Source organism: Perca fluviatilis, chromosome 5 (genome assembly GCF_010015445.1).
Source record: "Perca fluviatilis chromosome 5, GENO_Pfluv_1.0, whole genome shotgun sequence".
NCBI classification, from domain to species: domain Eukaryota; kingdom Metazoa; phylum Chordata; class Actinopteri; order Perciformes; family Percidae; genus Perca; species Perca fluviatilis.
The window spans coordinates 6,976,587-6,987,174 of NC_053116.1; the positions used below are offsets into that span (position 1 = coordinate 6,976,587).

At 42.7% G+C, this 10,588-nt stretch overlaps 1 long non-coding RNA gene across 1 annotated transcript; it reads left to right on the forward strand.

The window, feature by feature from the left end:
- Positions 1-2,969: 2,969 nt before the first annotated feature.
- Positions 2,970-4,453, forward strand: LOC120558804. The gene is made up of 3 exons (XR_005639187.1): positions 2,970-3,006; positions 3,090-3,130; positions 4,108-4,453. It is a non-coding gene; the product is annotated as an uncharacterized LOC120558804 (long non-coding RNA).
- Positions 4,454-10,588: the final 6,135 nt, after the last annotated feature.

Genomic DNA, 10,588 nt, shown 5'->3' on the forward strand with positions numbered 1-10,588 from the left:
TGGATCTCTACAATCACTATCTGACTGTTTGATTGTGATTTTAATGTTTCACAGCTCCGACCTCTCCTCTCAGACCTTCTTCACCATCAGTCCCATCAGCCTCCACACTGATGACATCACAGACATCAGCAGGAAGTTCAGGTACATTTACAATAGGGGTGGTTGTCAGTACCCGATCCGTTCCACCTGCACAATCCGTTCTGCGCATGTGCAAGATGACACGTATGCCATGACGTAGGCGCAGATGATAATGCTGCGTTCATTCCACCACCACCTTGGAATAACAGCACCGCTTCCACCTGCATGATCCGTTCTGTGCATGCGCAAGATGTTCACACGCTAGCCTCCAGCTAACGTTAGTTAGCTAATAGCTAATTCGGCGGACCGCTAGGTGATTATAGCGGTAGCTAACGGTTAATTCGGCGGACCGCTAGGTGATTATAGCGGTCTGCCGTTAGCCTCCACAGATAAGCTAACGTTAGTTTAGCTAACAGCTAATTCGGCTAACCGCTAGCTGAGACAGCATGTAAACTTTAAAAGACTCTCAAAATAAAACTTGAAAATAAACGTTAACATATAACAGCTGTTACGTCAGTTCTACTTTACTTGTGCTCATTTAAAATACAATCACTCAATACTTGTCTTTATTGTTATTACTGTAATGTCTTAATTTAGCTGTAGCTTGCTTTTCCCATTAAGTTTGACTTAACGTTATTTTAGACTGAATCTAGCTGCAGAAACAACGTAACCAGTGGGGCGGTGCCTGTTATTTCGAGGTGGCATGAACGCAGCATTATCATCTGCGCCTACGTCATGGCATACGTGTCATCTTGCACATGCGCAGAACGGATTGTGCAGGTGGAAAGGATCGGGTACTGACAGCGGTACAGTTCACAAAACCCACGGTTCGGTTCGTATCACGGTTTTAGGGTCATGGTTTTCGGTTCTGTACGGTTCTTGTTTTCTTTTGATCTTTAACACTCCAGAATATACTTCAGCATATAGCTAAAATTAGCATATTGAATGCATGTTGCACAATACATGCACACAGTGGCAGTTCTATATATTGTTTTATTTCATCATAGGTAACATGAAATCCAAAATGTTCCCACACACCAGACTATAAACACCGTTGGCGCATCCTCCAACTCCGGTCAGCCTCTCTCCCACTTGACATTTCTGCATGTGACGTGATGTGACCTGCAGCAGCAGCACCCCACTCCACTTGAGGAGTGGTCGGCTCGATGTCTCTCAAAATCTGCCGAAAATCTTTTAAACTGACCTTTGTCAATCTGAAATGATGACAGATTCAGCAACTGCATGGCCTATTTCTCGCTTAAAATGTTTTCAGAAACACGTTTCGGTGAACTATTTTAGCACAATATGAGATCGTATTCTGAACGAGCCGCCATGACAGTCTGTTTTGAAATTCGGGAGCAGCAAGACCCATGTGATGCGATCGTCCAATCAGCTGCCATGGGTTGCGTTTGTCAAACTCATCCTGCTCGTCATTTCCAGTTAGTGTTTTAACATAGGTGTTGAAAGTGGGCACTACGGCAGTCAGTGATAATAAAGCAGGTACCTTGTAGGTGATGTTCTGGCAGCCTTGCGCCCACCGACAGTGTACTGACGAACCGTCGGCGCACACACACTCCGAACCGAGACTAGCGAACCGAGCAGTTCGGATGTTTTTTCATGAACCGTACCACGGTGGGGGTTGAGGTGGTGTGTGCTACGTGGTGTTTAAAACTGTGCAGCTCTCTTTTTGCTGTAATATATGTGTGTGTAGCAGTGTTGTAGTCAAGACCACCTTAGTCTCGCTTTGCCAGACCTTCCTCCACAGCGCTGCAAAGGAAGGTCTGGCTAGTCCACACAGCACTCCGGTATGGGAGAGAAACGTACTCTGGTTTATTGGCATTTCTTATAACCAATCACAATCATCTTGGGAGGCGCTAAGCACTGCACGGAGCCATGGTGCCTCTACAAAATAGCATTGGGAAGGAACTTGTTTTTGGTGGAACATGTGTACCTTCAAAGGTTGTCTTAGTTGTGCAATAGAAAACTCAGATTGGACAGATAGTCTAGCTAACTGTCTGGATTTACCCCGCAGAGATCTGAGGAGCAGTTAACCATAGTCCTCACAAACCATTAGAGCACCAACACAAAGAAAAAGGAAGGCTGCTCTTCACCGGAGCAGTCCCAGAAGTGGACAGCGTGGATATAGACTAAGACCAACTAAACTGAGACCAAGTCAACACCGAGGCCAGAGTGTATCCAGATCGAGTCAAGACCAGACAAGACCAGACCAGACCAGACCAGACAGCCAGAGCTTCTCCTGTCTCCTGCTTTCTCTTTCTTGTTGAAGGGCCGGGGAGAAAGGCTTAACAGTAAAAAGTTAGTGGTTGCATTTGAAGCAGGAAGTTTTACATCCAGTTACAGTAATACACAGACCATTTAGCAACATCCCCTGGGTCTGGAAATAAAGTCCTGAATCCTCTTTAGCAGAGACGGCGACAAGACCGGATAAATATGCAGTTGATACCGAGATGGGACCTTCAGAAAGTGGTCTTGGTCTTGGTACTACAACACTGGAATGGAGTTTATATTATTAATCAGTGTTGCTGCCATGGTGATGTTTACCAGACAGCGTCAGGCTATTTCATTTATGGGGGTTAATAATACTTGTTGCAGCCGCCTTGGTGTCCATGATTTACTGTTGGTCTTTTTTTCTCTTTCTCTTTCTCTTTCTCTTTCTTTTTCTCTTTTTTTTTTTTTTTTTCTCTTCTATCTATCTATCTATCTATCTATCTATCTATCTATCTATCTATCTATCTATCTATCTATCTATCTCTCTCTCTCTCTCTCTCTCTCTCTCTCTCTCTCTCTCTCCTGTTATCTCCTCCAGATCTCCCCCTGGTTTTGGGTGTGTGTGTCCCTGTGGTGGTGGTGGTGGTGCTGGCTGTTGTTCTGCTGTTCTTCTACAAAAGAGGACTAATCACTCTGATGGTGAATTATCTTTCAACATTATCTGCACCGTTTTAATAATTACTCATTCAATATATAGAGAGAATACTTTGTCTGTTCCTCAGGTTCAAACCAGAGAGGAAACACAGACATCACCAGGACTGAGGTGACTTTCTCTAACTCATCTATCTTTGTTAACTCTCACTGGTAGCTTTTAATATGGCTGCTGATGCACTGAGAGAAGGAAAGGAAACACAGCAGTTCATCTGTAAAACTACAATCCAAGATATATTATTAAGATATATATATTATATATTTTATTAGTGGAGAAACTGAGAGTCTCGTCATGCTATCAATGAAGTGATTAAATGAGCACTTAGCACCGCCAAAGACGATAGTTATTGGTTTAAAGAAATGCCAATAAACCAGAGCATCTCCCATCCCAGAATGCTGTGTGGACCTAGCAAAGACCCTCCTCCACAGTGCTGTGAAGGAAGGTCTGGCAATGCGAGACTAACACCATTCTGACATTATTATCAGCACACAGTTGCTTTTTTCTTACACATCCAGCAGTTATGGAGCAACATGATCATTTCTTTGGAGACATGTTTCTGTCCACCTGAATGAAGCAAACAGCAGACAGAACAACTGGTGAACATAGAGAACCAGATTAAGAACCAGATGTGTTTTTAGGAGTTGTTTAAGCTGAAAACAGAGTCAAAATCAGAGTGAATATTAAACTTGCAGCTTATTCCACTGTGCTAAAAACATCCAATATTAGATAATAGTTGCTCTTCACTGAGAACAGCTGTGGTCAGCTGTTTGACAATTTTCACAAATAAGTATCAAAGTGTCAACAGAAACCTCTCAAACCACAGCAGCATAGTCCACTTCTCTCTTTACTCAGTATGTTCCAAACATTCACTACCTAATGCCTAATACCTAACCCTGACCCAAACACTCATTGTTCCTCCAAAATGCAGATAAATACACAGCTTCTGTTTCCCTCTCATGTACAAATGTTAAATGTTGACAACTTCTGCTTTCACATCACACAATTACATATCCAGACATGGTGCCACAGTATTTGAGATGTGTGGTTAAGTTGCTGTTTCTGTATTTTGACTGTATTTTTGTGTTCAGATTAACATCTATGAGAACTGCCCTCCACTCTCCACCCGTGCAGACTCCACCTACCAGAGTCTGGATCCAGCCTCCAGGGATCCAGACCACATCTACTCTACTCTCTCTTAGATACAACACCTATGATGATGTCAGCAAGAGTTTCTGCTGAATGCACAGCGAAGCTTGGCTGCTGCTCATGGCAGTGAAGGATTTTATTACCAACCAGAAGCGTTTCTAGGACTTGAGGAGGTTCAGGACTTAGCCCGGACCCATTTAAAGGAACACGCCGACTTATTGGGACTTTAGCTTATTCACCGTATCCCCCAGAGTTAGACAGAGTAGAAGTCCATACATACCCTTCTCATCTCCGTGCGTGTCGTAACTCTGTCTGACACACCCACCGCTAGCCTAGCTTAGCACAGATCCTGGAGGTAACCGGCTCCATCTAGCCTACTGCTCCCAATAAGTGACAAAATAACACCAACATTTTCCTATTTACATGTTGTGATTTGTATAGTCACAGCGTGTACAAATAACAAGGTCACATGAGACACAGCCATCTTCTAACCGTATATAAACTGGGAACTATATTCTCAGAAGGCGAAGCACTGCTACTTCTGCTACCTGGGCGGAGTGATTTGCTTGCAGCACCTGAGAAGCCCCGTGGTGAGGAGCAGAGAATAACAACGGTGCTTTTCAGGTGTTGCGCTAATCACTCCACCCAAGTAGCAGTGCTACTAGTGTTACCGGCACCAGGCCTAGGGGAAATCTGGACCGGCAGCAATGGCTACACAGGCTAGGAAGCACTGCGTAGCGTAAGAAAACTGGGAACTGTGAATCGATAGATAGAGAGCACAATGTTAGCGTGTTGCTCACGGCAAAGCTTGTTTATTTCTGAGCCACGCATACAGTTCCCATACATTCACATTGTCTCTACTGTATTAGCTCTCTGATAAAAGTGCATGTCAAAATGATGATAAACCATTAAAAAAGTAAAATAAATAGTGTAACCATATAATATGAAACTGTCTGATGGAAAATAAATGCACATAAACTAATATCTCTCATACATGTGCACTTAATATTAGCGCTTGACGAGATGGCGTCGCCATGTTACTGAATGACCAGGAATGTAAAACTAGCTTAAAACAGGATTTCTCGTCACCATTTCCTCACTGCTAATACTCAATTAGCAAAATATAGAACATGTTTTCTTATGTTACAGGATGCTAATATCAGTAACTTACACTTACAAACTACTATGAAAAACCACATTGTAAAACCGAAGTTCATAAGAACTACTCAGCATGCCGACACTGGTCGCAACAACTAGCTTCAAAGTTACACTTTTTACTCTTAACACAAAAACCTCAAAATCAGCTCACAACATCACACAATTTCTATAATATTTAAATAATCTGCTGATACAAGCAGTATGAGAATACAATATACAATACAATATGAAAAAGTGAGTTTTTCAGTACCTGTGAATCAATAGATAGAGAGAACAATGTTAGCGTGTTGCTCACGCCAAAGCTCGTTTATTTCTGAGCTGTGCATGAGCAGAGCTAAGAGCTACGGTCTCCCTAATGGATCCACAGCAGCGCCATAGAGCCATCTACTGAAGTGGAAGTGTAATAGCTTCAATAAGTCTGTTAAGAGGATAACCCCTTGAGATGAAGCATCTTGTTGTTGAGGGGGTCCTCAAGACATAACACAAGGACAATACAGCGCTCAGGACTCTCTCTGTAAAAATAGAGATGAGCAGCGGGCCTTCCGTAGTCTGTACAGCTTCAGGTTTATAATGGACGCGCTCTGATGTGGACATGCTGCGGCAGATGTGTCACGTTTGTGCTCCGTGTATTTCTGCCGTAGTTTCGGTTTTCCACCTCTGATGTAGAGCAGCGTACAAAAACTTCCCTAAACTTTGTCTCATTCAGAGACCAGAGACCCAAACGGGGCTCTGAGTCTGTCAGGAGGTCTGAGATCTACCATATCAGCAGAGCAATCACGTAATGCACAGCAGACTATGGTGCAGGTGGATTATTTTCTGAAATATAGTGACTGTATTCTTGTAATAGCCTATTATCACTTTATTTTTCTCAAAATATCACGACTCCTCCAAATCTCAGAGAACACAGATGTGATATTTTGAATGTTCACAAAGTTTTGAACATAGGCAGAAGTCTTGCTCAAACACATCTGAAATATTACAGTCCAGTAGTTTATTAATTCATTAAAATGAATGAATGTATCATTGAGGTGAATAATTGTCATATGCACATTTAAGGAGGTTTCTTCCCCAACAAAAGATGCAAAAGAGGAGGGAAGAGTAAATGATGCCTAGGTTAAATATGTGCTGACTCAGATATAATTAGAAAAGACGATCCAAAGGAGAATAAATAGTTGAAAGCAATACAGATGCCTGAGAGTCTTACTGCAAAATATTCCATTATGGTTTTATATTTTGAATTGTCCCCTATGTTTCTCTTTACATAAAGATATTTCCAGCATAAATTGATTCAGAAAAAGGTAGAAATAGGTGCATAAAAAATTCACCTGAATGCAGGAAATGAAGTGTTTAACGCTCACTGCTAGTGTAGTAGGTCGAAAAGGCTATATGTTTAGTTTTTGTTTGAACAGACACCCCCACAATTTTTGTTAATATTTGAACCATTGTAACTAATCCTTAACAATTTCAATAATCAATAATAATAATAGAGTAGAACACGACACACAGGTCTGCTTGAGAGCTCTGTGTGTTTGAGTCTGAACCATAGACTGGAAACGTCACATCACAGGAACTTCAAACTAAATCATTAATATTGCGCTCCTAAACTTTGTGTTGATGGCATCAATGTGTTGGACTGATTTGGCTAGGATTCCTCCGAAAATTACACCTTTCACAACTTTCCTCACTCACAAATACGTTGCTGCTGGTTGCTTCGGAAAAATTAACTGAACAAAGTTACAGTTCCATAATGAGTTCTACAAAAACATTGTGAGTGCCTTGGAAAATACTTGTTTTCTTAAATTGCATTAGCCATTCCGGGGCTTTTTTATTCTATTATACTTATTTTTGTAAAAAATTAAAATAAAAAAATAAAAAAGAGAGAAGGAGAGGGCAAGCGATCCGGGGCTATTCATAAAATATTCGGGGTTGTAGCCGGGGACGACCAGGCCTAACGGCGCCTCTGTTACCAACGTTTTGACCACACTTGGTCTTTTATCATGATTTGGGATGTTGTCATATTGTTATATGGTAAGTGTTGTATTTTCCTGGTGAGTGATGAGTAACTTTCTGAAATGATCAGACTGTTGTAGCTGTTTTATTATTATTATTATTATTATTATTATTATTATTATTATTATTTGTATTTAACCACTTTCATTGTATCCACCAATTGTCAATACTAAGAACCCTCGACATGAAGGTATTAGGTCAAAAATATATATCTGATTTTCTCCATACAGCCAGCTTGTCTTCACTATCTGATGTAGACCTGGATTCAGAGCCGTCTCAGGGGGGGTGTGAGTCCGTGTGCCAACTTCTCATTGACATACTGTACACCGTGATGCATGCGCAATTAGAATGTAAACCTGCACAGGGACTGCTGTTATTTAGACAGCTATATAGTCATATCGTGTGTGTGTGTGTGTGTGTGTGTGTGTGTGTGTGTGTGTGTGTGTTCCGTGTTCTAGTGTGCCTTGCTGTGTGTGCATGTGTTTGTGGACGTACCTCTGTCCATGGTGCTGAAAAATATGCCAAAAATATACTCTTCTCACTTTCAACTGCTTTTATTTTTAGTCAACTTAACATGCGTAAAACTTTGTATGAACATAAAAAAATTCAACTACTAAGAACTAAACTGAACAACGTTTCACAGACATGTGACTAACAGAAATGGAAAAATGTGTCCCTGAACAAAGGATGGTCAAAATCAAAAGTTGCAGAACGTTACAGGGAAGACCTCCTCCTCCCTCATGTGGTCCCCTTCCTGCAGGCTCATCCTGACATGACCCCCCAGCATGATAACGCCACCAGCCATACCGCTCGTTCTGTGCACAATTTCCTGCAAGACAGGAATGTTAGTGTTCTGCCGTGGCCAGCGAAGAGCGCGGACCTCAATCCCAGCACGTCTGTTTCATCCTTTGTTCAGGGACACATTTTCCCATTTCTGTTAGTTCACGCAGTTGAAAATGAGAGGACGTTTCTTTTTTGCTGAGTGTAGATAGGATGAAAGGCGACTGCCACAGAGATAGTTGTATTTTGTTTTTGGTGTTAAGAGAGATAGACTATTTAGCTGTCAGAATAATAGGCCGTCTGACCTACAGCATGGCAGCTCAGCTGCATGTCACGTTATATTCTTTCTATAGCTTTATAAAGACTCTGACTTACCATGCTGGATGAAGTGAAAGGCACTTTCCTTGCCTTCTTGCCCGAAAACTCAGCAATAAAGTCTTTGTAGTCCAGTGTTTGAGAAATCGGTGACAAAAGAAAGAAAGAAAAAAAAAAGCATGATGGCAAACTAGGCAGGCGCAAGCCCCCCAGAGGCGCGAGGCCCCCCAGAGGCGGTGACTTAATTCTCCACTTTACTTTGAAAAGCCTTTATACTGTAATCCACTAGTGAAAATAAGTGAATTAATGAGATGAAATAATATAATATGTGAATCAAAGAGTTGAGAGCTGTTCTTCTAGTCCAACCACCTGTGTGTTTTTGGTCAGTGGCTCCCCCAGGTGGTGATGCAGCAGTACTCACAGACATCGGGCCCTATTTTAACGATCTGAAACGCAAGTGTGAAACGCCAAACGCAAGTAGCTTTGTGGGCGGATCTCTGGCGCTGTTGCTATTAAACCGGCGGGATAAATGACTCTTGCGCCCGACGCAAATCTTAAATGGGTTGGTCTGAAGTAGCTAGGTGTGGTTTGGGAGTAACGTGAAAATAACCAATCAGCGCGTCATCTCACATTCCCTTTAAGAGCAGGCGTATTGTTCCGTGGCGGATTGCTATTATGACGGCGGATTTGCCTGGCGCACGCCAAAGTAATAAATGCCCGTCTTAGCCGGGTGGCAATGTTGCTGCGGCCTCTCGGGCGCATCTCCTCAAGTCTGGAGAGGATTGCTGCAGCCATGGAGCGTGGGCCTCCAAACGCACCACCTGCTCCTGTTGTGCCCCTTCCTCCTCCCCCCACTCCATCTCCATCCACCCGCTCCATCAGGAGCGCATCGCGCATTACTCCAGATTCACCAGATTCCGCCGGAGTGTCCAATCCCACCGTAGTTCAACATCACGTCTCCTTAAGTCCTCTAATATTTCCTCATTTATGTCATCAACACATCCATAATTCATGGAAATGTGTAAAACACAACAAGCCACAAAGAATGCTGCGACTTATGAGGACTGTACTGTAAAGTGCCTCCTGATCTATCCAAACACCTGAAGCGCATTTTCAGTAATATTTTCCTTTGTAATTATGTATGGTTTGCAAAAATGGGAACTGCTGCATCCATTTAGATGAGAGAAGTGTATGCGCGTTGTGCACACACTACATTATGGCCAAGCATGCGCCCCTAAAATAGCATCTGAATAACGCGCTACTGACTTTAGACTAGCGCCACTGACTTTAGACCAGGTTTTTCCTGGTCAATGGCGGAATTGTTTTCTGAAACTGCAGAATAGCACAAAGTAACGTTTGCGCCGGAACACGCCTCCTCTTTTCGCTGAACCGCCCCCAGGAGCGCAAATACATTCCCTAATTTACCGACGTGCGTCTGTGGAGGGAAAAGTCCGCTGTGCGTCGGGTGCAAAATAGGAATGATACATGCGTCGGTGTACAAAGGCAATTACGCTGAGCGCAAGATAGGGCCCATCAGCACTCAATTACATCCTGATACATTATTAACCTCAAGTCAGACTGAAACTCATTTCCCCTGGAAATCAGTATTCATATCTTTTGTGTTTGAACTGATTTGGTCAAAACTGTTGTCAAAAAGAAAAAGAAAAAAAGTTACATTTAAAGCTATAGTGTATAATTTCCGTCTCCCATTTGAGGAATTCTCGTTTGGTCTTTCATACTGATTGCGGTGAAAGCGTCTCAAATAACAGACTTCTTCTCTCTTGTAGCCAATCATGCGACCACGTCCGCATTGTTACAAAATGTTGGAGGTGCGTGGCTTGGCGATCAGACTCTCCGCAAACCCTCACAGTCGCCCAGGCCGCGTTTGCGTCATTTCGCCGTCTGGTCCTCGCCAATCGCGCTGAACGCAAGAAGCATGAAACAGCTTTAAGTAATGACAACAACACTGTCGGTGCATGCACATGATACAAGCCTTCCGTGATCGCGCACCCCCCACCCTTCCTCCACACAGTTGCTAGTAGCCAAGGAGACACAGAGGATTACAAAAACATGATGGACTCTTCAGAAGAGGTCATTATCTTCACTCAAGTTTCTACAGGAAAGTCACCGGACAACACAATCTTCTGACATGACTGAACC